This window comes from Schistocerca serialis, chromosome 4, assembly GCF_023864345.2.
Source record: "Schistocerca serialis cubense isolate TAMUIC-IGC-003099 chromosome 4, iqSchSeri2.2, whole genome shotgun sequence".
Classification (NCBI taxonomy): domain Eukaryota; kingdom Metazoa; phylum Arthropoda; class Insecta; order Orthoptera; family Acrididae; genus Schistocerca; species Schistocerca serialis.
The window spans coordinates 409,988,404-410,002,133 of record NC_064641.1 but is presented as its reverse complement, the minus strand read 5'-3'; positions in this window follow the sequence as shown (position 1 = coordinate 410,002,133).

The following is a 13,730-nucleotide window of genomic DNA, read 5'->3' as shown; positions in this document are numbered from 1 at the left end:
TGAGAGATGACAGATGACACAGTGATTAGTTTATTTGACAACTACACGATTACATCATGGTGCTATTAATGAGTAACAAAATTTACATTATTCCTTTTGTGCTTTATCTGTTTTATATCTGCACAGTTTTTCTGTATTATTCTGGAAAGTAAAACATGTTTTAGTAGTAACTTTTGTGGTATAGCTACAGTGAGATAGGTATTTTTCGTTACACAACAATACATTATAGTACAGTACTTTCTTGGTTATGATGATGTACATAATAACTACGATATCTATATGCATAGCATTTCACTTTTGTTTATGATGAGGTCAGTACATTGACTTCGCAGAATTTTGGGTACGGGGGACGATAATTACGAAACTTGGCACATTTTTACCATTAAGTAATGACAGAGATTATCTTACAACAAGACGTACAGTTTAGCGCTACAGTACACGCATTTGAGTGATTAATTTTGTACTCAAAACGGTTAATTTTAAAGATTTTTGAATTACAAAGATACAAAGGTTTTCCGTGATACATTTCGTTTGATTGCTGTAATCTGTAACATCTGAGTGTATAATTACATTTATCCTCAGGAGGTACACACCTACTTTGTGTACTAAGCGCGTGGCAAGCGCTAGGAGCCCTAACTAATATGGTATTTGCATATACAACTTTACACATCGGTACCATATTTCTCTAACACAGAATTACATGCATTGTGGGCTCCCAGCTGCATGACAGTCGCCTGAAAAAAACCCAATAGGTGGGGAAAAAAGAGGCCATTAACCTCCATATTGACATTTCTTTGTAGAAAACAGCGCAAATACGACACGCTCGTACTTGATGACATATAGTTACACTGTGGAACTCGTAATTGTTGATATTTACTGAAATGCCATATGGCTAGTGAATGATGTTTCATGCTCTGCTTTGTATATATATATATATATATATATATATATATATATATATATATATATATTCGCTCATTTTGTTTAACATCTAGTTTCTAGTTGCACTGCAGCATGGGTTAAAATAAAATTTGACAGATGTACTAATATGACTATTTTCTTTCTACAGATGCATTAAATAATAATTTTATGATCTACTTCTTTAAAAAGGGAGCACAAATAGATATTTCCCGTCACAGGAATCACATACATAATTTTTTCAACAATTTGGTAACTTGTTTTGTAAAGTAAGTTATCGTTTTGCATCACTCTAGTGTTAAGATGTGACATCAGTATTACACATTTCCCTTATGTATGTGTGTACCCTTGTGTGTTTCTGTTCGACCTGTTTTTATGTGTTTAGCTGATAAGAATTATGTCAGAATTTTTCTAATACTAAGCTACATTCACTATGATGAGGAATACTGTTATCCTCAAATATAATTTGCATTAATAATATGTTATTTACTTTGTAAAGATGTTTAGACATTATTTATTCAGCTCTGTTTTAATGCTCCTGTATGAGGTTAATGTTCCGAAAACTATTCTCATTATTTTATTTATGTACTTATGTTATAATTCCTGTAACACTGATGTATATGTCAATTTCTATTCTTTTGTAAAGCCCATATTACTACAAATGCTATGTGTACTATTATGTTCTTTAATGATGTATGTTGTAACTTTGTAATTTCTTTCTCATGTCGTAAATTTAAAAGTATGTAGACACCAGTTCTTCAAATTAAGTTTCATTTCACTGCACACGTTTCTGTTTGGTCATAGTATATGCACAATACGTGAGAAGAAAAAACAGCGACTGTTAGTGCTTGCACTTGTGTTGATAATTCAGTAAGGGACTGGTTAACAGCATTGTTGATTTTAAGGAATTAAAAAAAATTGTGATTGCACATGTGGTGGTTCATGGACTTGCTATATTATCTGCAAGACTCTTCGATGCTGATTGTGCATCCGCACAGTTGCAACAGATGGCTGCTAACCATCTCTACAATGACTACAGTGGGTCTGCACCTCTGGTGGCCCACCAATACCATAATCTCTACCAGGACTACAGTGGGTCTGCTCTGTGATCACCTACCTACCAATATTCTTCTAAACTTCGACTGATTCTTCTGTGGGTTTGCTCTGTTGTGGCCCATTACCTGTCTGCATGTCAAGAGTCAGCACTGTCTTTCCATCGGAAGGACAATACTAATTCCTTAAGACTGCATGGAAATCCACTGCTTCTGTGTGCATTTTCTTTTACTTATCAGACTTTGTGCAATGTGATTACTACTTTGATGAATGATCAGGACTATGAGAACAATTTTTGCTTTTGACGAACATTGTATCAATAGTTTTGTGCATTTGATATATTTGTTATAGCTAATATAAAAAAATTTAGGAAATAATGATTGGGCACTGCCCAAAACAATTTGTAAAATTTTTTGTGGGGAACATGGGGGCTATGTAAGTGGGCTATTTAGGTTTTATTGTTGGTAACGCCACGTAGCGCTCTTTATGAAAATCACTGACTATTCTGTGTGCAGTCTGTGGCTGGTTGGACTTATTGTTGATATACATCTACATACATTTTGGAGGATAGATGGTATTGCTTCACTTCATGGATTGCCGCATTATTTCCTTTCCGAAGTGATAAACACATGTTTCGTCGCCTGTGACGATGTTCGACAGATAATTATCATCATCAGCTCCATAATGCACAAGCAACTCTGAACATAAGTTCCAATCTGGGTCTTTATGGTCTTCTTTTGGGAGGTGAGGAACCCAATGGGCACACACTTATGAGTACCCCAAATGGTGGAGCAGTGTATCACCACTACTAACAGAGACGTCCAGTCGATCAGCGAGGAGTCTGATTGTGATCCATAGATCACCTCAGGTGCGAGTGTCTGGTCGTCGTCGACCTGGAATCTCGCTGATAGAAGTTCAATCATCTTCAGTGATGAGTCCTGCTTCGAACTATGCCCCGATGATGGGTGAGAACATGTCTGGAGATGTCCCAAACAGCACTGGGATACCAACCTGACTGTTACCTGCCATACGGCCAGACAACCAGGTGTAATAGTCTGTCGTGCCACTTCATTCCATAGCAGGATCCCTTTGCTTGTCCTTCTCAGCACACTTACAGCAGTGCGGTACGTCGACGACATTACATGCCTCGTTTTGTTGCCCTTCGTGGCAAGCCATCCTTGGCTTACATTTTGCCCGTACACAGTGAGATTCTCTACCGCTTGCCTTCGTGCTTTCCAAACCCTACCTTGCCCAGCAAGCTGAGCGAATCTCTTCCCAAATGAGAACGTCTGGAGCTTTATGGGCAGAGCCCTCCAGCGATCTCGACATTTTGACGACCTAACTCGCCAATTGGATAGATTACGCAGTGAGGGGCTTCCATGCGACGTGCGGCACATGACAGCTGTTGTATCACATGAACATTATTTCGATCTCCTCATGCTTGATGTCTTCCCCGACGACAATGAGATCTCACAACAGCATAATTGCTCATTTCACAAGACCAGATCGCGCTAGAATGGTACGAGGAGCATTACAGCTAACCTGTGTTGAAATCTTGGCCAGTAAATTCAAGTAATCTGAACTCGATGCAACACGTCTGGGACGCTTTCTGATGCCAACCCTGTGGCCACAAACCACCTGTCTGTATTCTGCAGGATTTGAGTGACTTGTGCGTACTCGTCTGGTACCATGTAGCTCCAAAGATTTGTCGCATATGTGCCATGCAGAAGTGCTACTGTATTGCGTGCCAAAAGTGGATCAACTCATAACTTGCCAGGTGATCACAATGTTTCTGACAATCACTGTAAATAACTTTTCTAGTGTGTTCCAGAGTGTGTGTATCATAATGGACAAACGCTATTTTTCTGAATTAAGTAAATTTTAACTTGTGATGGTTAATAAATTTGGAAGCTAGAGCTTCTAATTAAGAAGAAAAGAGGAGTCCTTTCAGGCTCTAGGGGCAAACATTTTCTCTAGTGGACAATTAGCGAAATGGAAGTAGACGCAGTTCTATCCGTACGAGTATGCTTGGAGGAAACACTGAAACAAAATCGGCATGTTTTAATTATTTGTAGAAATTGTAGGGGAGATGTATATTTGAAAGAATGAAAGGCAAGGAATTTTAATTTTTAATTAGGGGTGGGTCTCATGCTTAAAAAAGTGGCTTTTGTATTAAGTGTAATTTTTGCAGGTAACTGATAAAATACTAGCATACTTCCATATGGTTATTGGGACTGTGTTGTTAGAACATACCCATGGCGGTTGGTGAATTATTTTTCTGGAGAGGGAGAGGGCTAGGGGTGGTAGAGGCTGAAAAAAGCGTTTGTTGTCTGATTGAATGGATGAATTATTCAACTATCACCACATATTTTAAGATTTTTTTATTACTTCACCTTATTATTTCGTTCTGTTTCCTCACTTAGTGTGTTTTATGGCTCTGGAGTCTTATTTGTTTAAACAGTTCCATGGTTAGTCTAACTTTGATAATTGTGACAGTGGTAGCTTACCCCACCGTCTCCTTTATTCTTTATTGGATATTACAGCCTTTTATTTATGTAAAGTATGTTATAAGATGCACGTTGAAACTTAACTTATGTATCATGCTCTCCACTTCCGCGTCATATAACTTAAATCTGTTTTATGACTCTTGCTCTCATTTCATTCCGATAAATAAGTTACTTTAGTGCCACTGCAAGTAGTCTCCACTCCTGCCGTAGATGTATTTTTCTAGAAAACTCGTTTTTCCCGATAAATTTTTATTAACCTGTGGTGGAGAATCCTAGTTGTAAATCGAGCTTCTTTTTTCTGGTACACTAAATTTTCGCAGTTGCAGCTGTTTCAATTTGATTCAAATTAAAGGCAAGGTTATGACATTATAATCGTATTAATGACTGTTGTTGTTGTGGTCTTCAGTCCTAAGACTGGTTTGATGCAGCTCTCCATGCTATCCTATCCTGTGCAAGCTTCTTCATCTGCCAGTACTTAATGCAACCTACGTCCTTCTGAATCTGCTTAGTGTATTCATCTCTTGGTCTCCCTCTACGATTTTTCCCCTCCACGATGCCCTCCAATGCTAAATTTGTGATCCCTTGATGCCTCAGAACATGTCCTACTAACCGGTTCCTTCTTTTTGTCAAGTTGTAGGACCAACTCCTCTTCTCCCCAGTTCTATTCAATACTTCATCATTAGTTATGTGATTTACCATCTAATCTTCAGCATTCTCCTGTAGCACCACATTTCGAAAGCTTCTGTTCTCTTCTTATCCGAACTATTTATCGTCCATGTTTCACTTTCATACATGGCTACACTCCATACAAATATTTTCAGAAACGACTTCCTGACACTTAAATCTATACTCGATGTTAACAAATTTCTCTTCTTCAGAAACGCTTTCCTTGCCATTGCCAGTCTACATTTTATATCTTCTCTACTCCGACCTTAATCTGTTATTTTGCTCCCCAAATAGCAAAACTCCTTTACTAATTTAAGTGTCTCATTTCCTAATCTATTTCCCTCAGCGGCACCCGATTTAATTCGACTACATTCCATTATCCTCGTTTTGCTTTTGTTAATGTTCATCTTATATCCTCCTTTCAAGACACTGTCCATTCCGTTCAACTGCTCTTGCAAGTCCTTTGCTGTCTCTGATAGAATTACAATGTCATCGGCGAAACTCAAAGTTTTTATTTCATCTCCATGGATTTTAATACCTACTCCGAATTTTTCTTTTGTTTCCTTTACTGCTTGCTCAATATACAGATTGAATAACATCGGGGAGAGGCTACAACCCTGTCTCACTCCCTTCCCAACCACTGCTTCCCTTTCATGCCCCTCGACACTTATAGCTGCAATCTGGTTTCTGTATAAATTGTAAATAGCCTTTCGCTCCCTGTATTTTACTCCTGCCACCTTTAGAATTTGAAAGAGAGTATTCAAGTCAACATTGTCTAAAGCTTTATCTAAGTCTACAAATGCTAGAAAAGTAGGTTTGTCTTTCCTTAATCTTTCTTGTAAGATAAGTCGTATGGTCAGGTGTTGCCTCACGTGTTCCAACATTTCTACGGAATCCAAACTGATCTTCCCCGAGGTCGGCTTCTACCAGTTTTTCCATTCGGCTGTAAGGAGTTCGCTTTAGTATTTTGCAGCTGTGACTTATTAAACTGATAGTTCGGTAATTTTCGTTTCTGTCAACACCTGTTTTCTTTGGTATTGGAATTATTATATTCTTCTTGAAGTCTGAGGGTATTTCGCCTGTCTCATACACCTTGCTCACCAAATGGTAGAGTTTTGTCAGGACTGGCTCTCCCAAGACCGTCAGTAGGTCTAATGGAATGTTGTCTACTCCCGGGGCCTTGTTTCGACTCAGGTATTTCAGTGCTCTGTCAAACTCTTCACGCAGTATCGTATCTCCCATTTCATCTTCATCTACATCCTCTTCCATTTCCATAATATTGTCCTCAAGTACATCGCCCTTGTATAGACCCTCTATATACTCCTTCCACCTTTCTGCTTTCCGTTTGCTTAGAACTGGGTTTCAATCTGAGCTCTTGATATTCATACAAGTGGTGCTCTTTTCTCCAAAGGTCTCTTTAATTTTCCTGTAGGCAGTATCTATCTTACCCCTAGTGAGATAAGCCTCTACATCCTCACATTTGTCCTCTAGCCATCCCTGCTTAGCCATTTTGCACTTCCTGTCGATCTCGTTTTTGAGAAGTTTGTATTCCTTTTTGCCTGCTTCATTTACGGCATTTTTATATTTTTTCCTATCATAATGTAATTATTAATCACTAAGTGAGATAAATATTCACTACGTCACACGTCATACCGGGCATGTAGTACTGTAATCTATACTTTATCCAAGATTTGCAAGTAAGAAGTTGGCCAAATCATAATTCCTTGGGTAGGAACTCAAAATGGCTCTGAGCCCTATGGGACTTAACTTCTGAGGTCATCAGTCCCCTATAACTTAGAACTACTTAACCCTAACTAACCTAAGGACATCACACACATCCATGCCCGAGGCAGGATTCGAACCTGCGACCGTATCGGTCTCGCGGTTCCAGACTGTAGCGCCTAGAACCGCTCGGCCACTTCGGATGGCAGGTAGGAACTAATGTGGTAGGATAGAGACTGTGAACATATCAATGTCTGGATGTACACTCACAATCCTTTGGGTAAAAACTTTTCCAAATTATCGAATTTCGGCTAAAATTTAGTCTCTTAGGCTTTAAGCCGAGACTAGAGATACAGTACCACTAGATATAAACAGCAACATACTTTCGTAACTAATAAAAATTTCTAAATGTCCAAAAATAATGACAATACTATTTGAGCGGTGTCGCACATCGGTCAAGCAAAGGTATGAGTGAGTCGTCATTCTAGTGTTACCAAAACGAGAACTATGCGATATATATATATATGTATTTGCTTGACAGAATAAAAGGGTATGGACAGTGACAGAGTGAGATAGAGACGGGTAGGCATCAAGATGTGAATCTCTGGAAGTAATTGTGGTCACCGACAGAGAGCGTGCCGCTGCGAGACTAGCCGTCCCTGTCGGCATGTAGACCGAGGACAGTGCGTGGACTCTGCGACTGGACGCGAGGCGGACGGTATCGTGACAGAAACCTTGTCCGTTGGTAGCAGCGTCACAGGCCTAGATTGCGCTGCACGTGTCTGGAATGCATTCACCATGAATGGTGAACACTGGAGCTGGTGATCGACTACGTCGTGTAACCAAACGGTAGGCTAACCTCGGGAATCTTCAAAAGGTGTTGTGAAGATATAAGCAGGAGTATCAAAATAGATTCATTAAAGGGTACGAGCACTAACAGTGACGTGGTAGAGCACAGTGTAACTGTTCAGCGGTGTTGTATTTATTCCGGGCTTCTGACTGTCAAATAAAGTGTTTTGAAGTACTTCTTTGACAACAAGTAATCATCCAGTATGTTCCACTTCCGACAATCGGTTTCTCATTTCATCTCAGTAATATTTGCTTAACATATGTATCACTACGATGCATATCTGTGATCGTGGATGCAATCCGACAGGTAGAAGTAGTGGGTCACAATGAAAAAAAAAAAAGATTCTGAAACATCGTAAAATACCACAAGTATCGAAAATCTCGAAGAATACCTTGTCCGGTTCTGCAACGTAGGACCTCTCAGGTGCATAGCCCTGTGTGACATGTATAAATATAATAGTATTAATCATTTTTACTTCTGTGTATGAGGATGAGAATACAGATTAGATAATAAATGATATTTCAAAGTATTAACATTAAACGATATTAATTCCTCGCACATTGTCTGGCATGCAGACAATGGCATTGGTGGATGAGGTCGTGCGTTTGCTAAGTGTTTTTGTACTACCGTGTGAAATATTGGACTTCTAGCAGTAAAATTTCCGTGGAGATAGACTTATGGTTCTTTAATGCTAGGACTTTATCATTTTCCATCAAATTGCACACAAACCTAGGCCATGTCGCAGCCGCTAACATCATTGTTAAAACTACTCAAATGAAAAAAAAGACATAGATATTAATAAAATATATATTCAAGAAATCACATAAATTATGAATAGACACTTACATATAAATAATAATTTCTGCTTGACAGTACATTAATATAAATGACTACGTCGATGAGCCTTTTAAATCTGCCTATGTTCAGTATGTAAGAAAATGTCTCGACTTACAGAACAATGACCAAATGCGTCGGTACATAAACAGATTACCTCACCACTCCGAGAACAGCTAGGGGAGAAGAAGTTGAAGTATAATATTAAAACGTTTGCTGTTTTCTCACCGCAGTAACATGTTGTTTATCGATAGCGCTTCGTATCATATTTTTGAGAGCTCGAAAAAATTATATTATCGCTTTCGCGTGCAAATGAGTCCTTCAACATGTCAGCATAATTCTAATTGATGAGAAATGAGCTAGCCTCGATCCCCGCCACACCTTCCAAATTTTGAATTTCCCACAAGGGATGAGGACTGTATTACAGATGAGAACTGACTTGTTTGAATTTCCCAACCCCGCCAAAATGGAATTTTCTTCAGAAGGCTATTGGGAAGGAGAGTTAGTACTTAACCTCCCTTCGAAAATGAAGACATTCAAGACGGAGCACAAGCTACGACTGTTTCAAGGATGGTGAAGGAAATCAACCGTGTTCTCCCAAAAAACAATCCTAGCACTTTCAGGAGTGATTTAGGGAAATCACGGAAAACCTAAATCAGGATGGTCAGATGCGGATTTGTACCACCGTATCCCCGAATGCTAGTACACTGTGATGATCACTGTGTCACCTCGCTCGTTCAGAGAGTTAGGGCCAGGGATGGAATCGAGAAGGTAACAGGAGAACTGGATTAACTACTTTCACCTCTGACGTTACTACTGAAAGGTGACAGGCCCTTCTGGTCCCTCCAGTCTAGCTGGAAGGCCCAGTACTTTTTCATTCATTTGTTTTTTTTACTTCTTTTCGCAATTCAACATGCATTTTCTCATTTGGTTTCTGTTATGGAACAGGAGGCATGAGACGGTGATTCAGCTCACATTACCTGTACGTCTAGGGAATTTCATCGTTGAGGGGACGGATTTATTTTCTCAACACTACGTTTCGCCCGCTATAAGCGGCGGTTGCATTCGAACGGAGTCACGTGAAGTTGGCACCAGACTTACTTTCTTTTTCAGAGTTATTGGTAGATATGCTATAGTTTTAGAGTTCTCTGCACTAAATTTAAAAAGTTCTGCAGAATTTTGTGAAGAAAACACTAGTAATCGGGAATGTTTTAATGTTGTGAAAAAGATTGTTAGCCAGCTTGCGAAAATAAAATTGTGGTCTGATTTGTTAGCAGCTACAAGACCTTGCCCATACTGGTACTTCCCTCTCTCTAGCTTTGCATGGATCAACGGAACGTGTTTACCCGGTATATCATTTTCATAACTGGAATTGATGCTAATGTTAATGTCTTCGATGATGTTACCAGTCGGAGACGTTGAATGCAAAAACAATAGAATCAGGAATATCTGCAAAAGTAAAACTATGACTACAAAAATTTAAAAATATATTAGAGGAAAGTCGTCAATAAGTGTACTGACGGAGAGTCGTTAATGATACGAATAATCAACGGCACTGCAACTTAGCTCGAATACCTTTTAAAACATCCTTTACTAAAGTATTACTGCATTATACACCTAGAGTCACTGAATGGAAAACCTTAAATAAGCAGCGTGTTATGCCACCAGTTCTGAAATGTGTGAATAAACCTAGAGCCACGGCATTAACTACATGAGGATTCTGAGGGTCCTGTGAATTGTTGGACTTCGAGTATGGCCGACTTGGATTTGTCCTACATTGTGAGATGCAATATTTATGGAGGGAATACAGCTTGAAACTTGACAGATGCTGTTTCTGATTTTTTTTGGAACGGGAAAACACGCTATCTGAAAATGAATCCTGTGACATGACAACAAGCAACTGTATTTGGTATTTTTGGCTGAACTTAGTTGCCACCTCAAAGTCTAAATTTAAAACTAGAAGGGAAAAGCTCCAGTACATTTAAAATTATGTTTAAACTGATTATCTCTCAGTCATAAAATGAGAATTCGAGTGAATTTCCATATCTGAAACAAGAGAGTGAATGAACTGCTGATAACAGCTGTTCGACCAAATATATTGAAAAACACAAAAATTTCGAAGTTCATTTGAAATTCATTTTCATCAATTTCAAACCCAATTTTAGTTAGTCAACAAAACACAATGCCGATTTCTAGTGATACTGAAAGAGAGCTGATTAATTTAGAAGCAATTTAGTAGTAAAAAATGAAATCTGATAGCTTTATTCATATCTAAATGATTCTGCCATAATTAATTTTTGGCATTCATTACGTAGCAAACATTTCCTAGAGCTAAGAACATTTGCACTTGTTTATATAGCCCTATGCCTCTTTTCATGTACGACATTTATTGAGAGCAAAACAACGTCACGGATAAAAGACTCATATTAATGGTATGTAAGGTTCTTGAGCTGTGACAGATATTGTTTAAATATATTAATTAAAACGTTAATTAAGTCTACAGTCAAACTTCGTTTCATACTTTCGAACATCGGCTGAGAGTCCTAGTGAGCAGAGGCAACCGACAACTTGCAAGTTCTCTCTCTCTCTCTCTCTCTCTCTCTCTCACGCACATACACACACAACACACACACGTACACACACTTCGAATCCCCAAATCTGGTCCAGAGCTATTTTCTTCACCAAACGACACTCTCTGGCAGGTGTGGCGCCATAAGCAGTGTCCACGGCAGCACTCACCCTCCTCACCCTCTCATCGAACACATGATTTCCGACTACTGATGACTGGTGCTATAATAAGCGTGTGTATTTGAGGTGGCCTAAATCAATGAACTTAATTCCGTGGGTCAGTTGGTCTTTTACCTCGTCTAAGCGAACAAGATCCTACCCCTACCCCAGTTTTCCAACGCTGACAATAAACATATGAAGGTACTAAAGGTGCTTGACTTGTATGACTCATCTGAACTCCTCGTGAAAAAATAGGTCTTGCTAAATTTTTGAAAGTCCCACTCCGTATCGAATACTAAAGTAACAGGAGACCGCGAAAGACCATTATAGCGAGAGCTTTCTTGAAATCCGATACTTAGTTGTAGCAAAGAATATCAAATTAAATTAAAGTTGTTGTAATACGTAATAAGTTAACGAAAAATTGGTAACTACCGTTAGATTGCGGGGGTTGTCAGCAGTCGGATACATAGCACAGTCGACACGATGTGTGCCGACGTGTAACTACGTCCACCTATCACAACTGGGAAAGCGAAGCTCAGCCTCCTATGGAAAAGCTACATTATTGCAACTATGAACGATTACCTCCACAAGGAATTACATAAGGTTTTTTTTATAAAATTCTTAGACTATTATCCAGAACTGTGGTTGAAACTGTCATCAGAACTCTGGTGGTTTTTCATATATTTTGTGTAGTGAAAAATCGGTCCCTCATTATTGCAATTATCTCATGAACTATCACATGCACAAAAAATTTCATTAAGATATTTTGTCGAGCTCTTGGGGAGCTATTCAGAATTGTGATCACAGCTTTATTTCCCCAAATTGGTAAAAAAAAACTTTTCATAACAATAAAATGTTCCCGATTACTAGTGAACTTTCGTGAAATTCTGCGTAACTACTTAAATTTTGCGCAGAAAACTCTAGAACAATGGCGTACCTATGAAGAACTCTGAAAAAAAATATATTTCTCTAACGTTGGGTGTCAACTTAATCAGACTGAAAGTCGGGAACCTTCCTGGAAGGAAGCGAGGACAAATAGTTGAAAGCACAAAGATCCTCACAGTCACAGTTCGTGTTTTAAGTTACCGCTGCGCTGCCTAGACTCGGCGCCAGCGAAACCGCCTTGCAGCTCGCCCTCTGTGTCGCTGGAAGCCACGTGCTTGTTCCAGCGGGCGGGTTGCTGGGCTACGGTGTCCGCACTCCTTCGTGTGTTAGAACTGTAAGTAGGCTGTTTAGGTTTTTATGTTAGTAACGCCACGTAGTGCTCTGTATGAAAATCGCTGACTGCGCTGTGTGAAGTCTGTGGCTGGTTGGACTCATTGTTGGAATATTTGCTAATGTAGTGTTGGACAGCCAGGTGTGAACAGCGCGTAGCGTTGGGCAGTTGGAGAGGAGCCGCCAGCAGTGGTGGAAGTGGGAAGAGATATGCCAGAGTTTTGAGAGGTTACTATGAGTGGACGATCTGTACGTGTGTCCGTCAGAAAAAGGAGATTTGTGTAATTGGATGCCAGACTTTTGAACGCTATTAAGGTAAATACATTGTTTGTTCTCTGTCAAAATCTTTCATTTGCTAACTATGCCTATCAGTAGTTAGTGCCTTCAGTAGTTAGTATCGTTTATTTAGCTAGCAGTATTGGCCCTCGCGGTATTGCAGTAGTTCGAGTAACGAAGATTTTTGTGAGGTAAGTGTGTGTGTGTGTGAGAAATCTTATGGGACTTAACTGCTAAGGTCATCAGTCCCTAAGCTTACACACTACTTAACCTAAATTATCCTAACGACAAACACGCACACCCATGCCCGAGAGAGGACTCGAACCTCCGCCAGGACCAGCCGCGCAGTCCATGACTGGAGCGCCTAAGACCTATCGGCTAATACCGCGCGTCTTGTGAGGTAAGTGATTCATGAAAGGTGTATGTTATTGTTAGTAAGGGCCATATTTTTGTAGGTATTATTGAAAGTCAGATTGCGTTGCGCTAAAAATATTGTGTGTCAGTTTAGTGAAGATTAGAATAAGTAAAGAAAGAAATGTCTGAGTACGTTTAGTTTTTCTCAGCTGTTTGAAAATCAAATAACGTAAGAGTTTTTCCAGCACTGTCATTCTTTACATACAAACTGGAAGTTTCAGAATTCGCAGAAATATCCCTTGGGATCTACGGGACGTCCGCTGGAGTTGTTCCACACGTAAGGCCAGCAGATTTTCATTGCATCCCGCACTCGAGTTCTCCCACGCGTGGGCGTATGTTTGGTGGGTCCACTGTGACGTCTGCCCATGTTCAAAGCTGCCTTTTGGTTTTGGCGGAACGCCTTGACATTGATACAGCGCGTCTTTCTAGTGGGGGCAGAGCGCGTTTGAGTCAGGGACTCGACCGGTGCCAGTTTGTTGCTACGTTAAGATTGGCGACGGAATGGGTTCCCTTGTTGTGGTGCGAAAGACAGAAAATCAGACTCACTT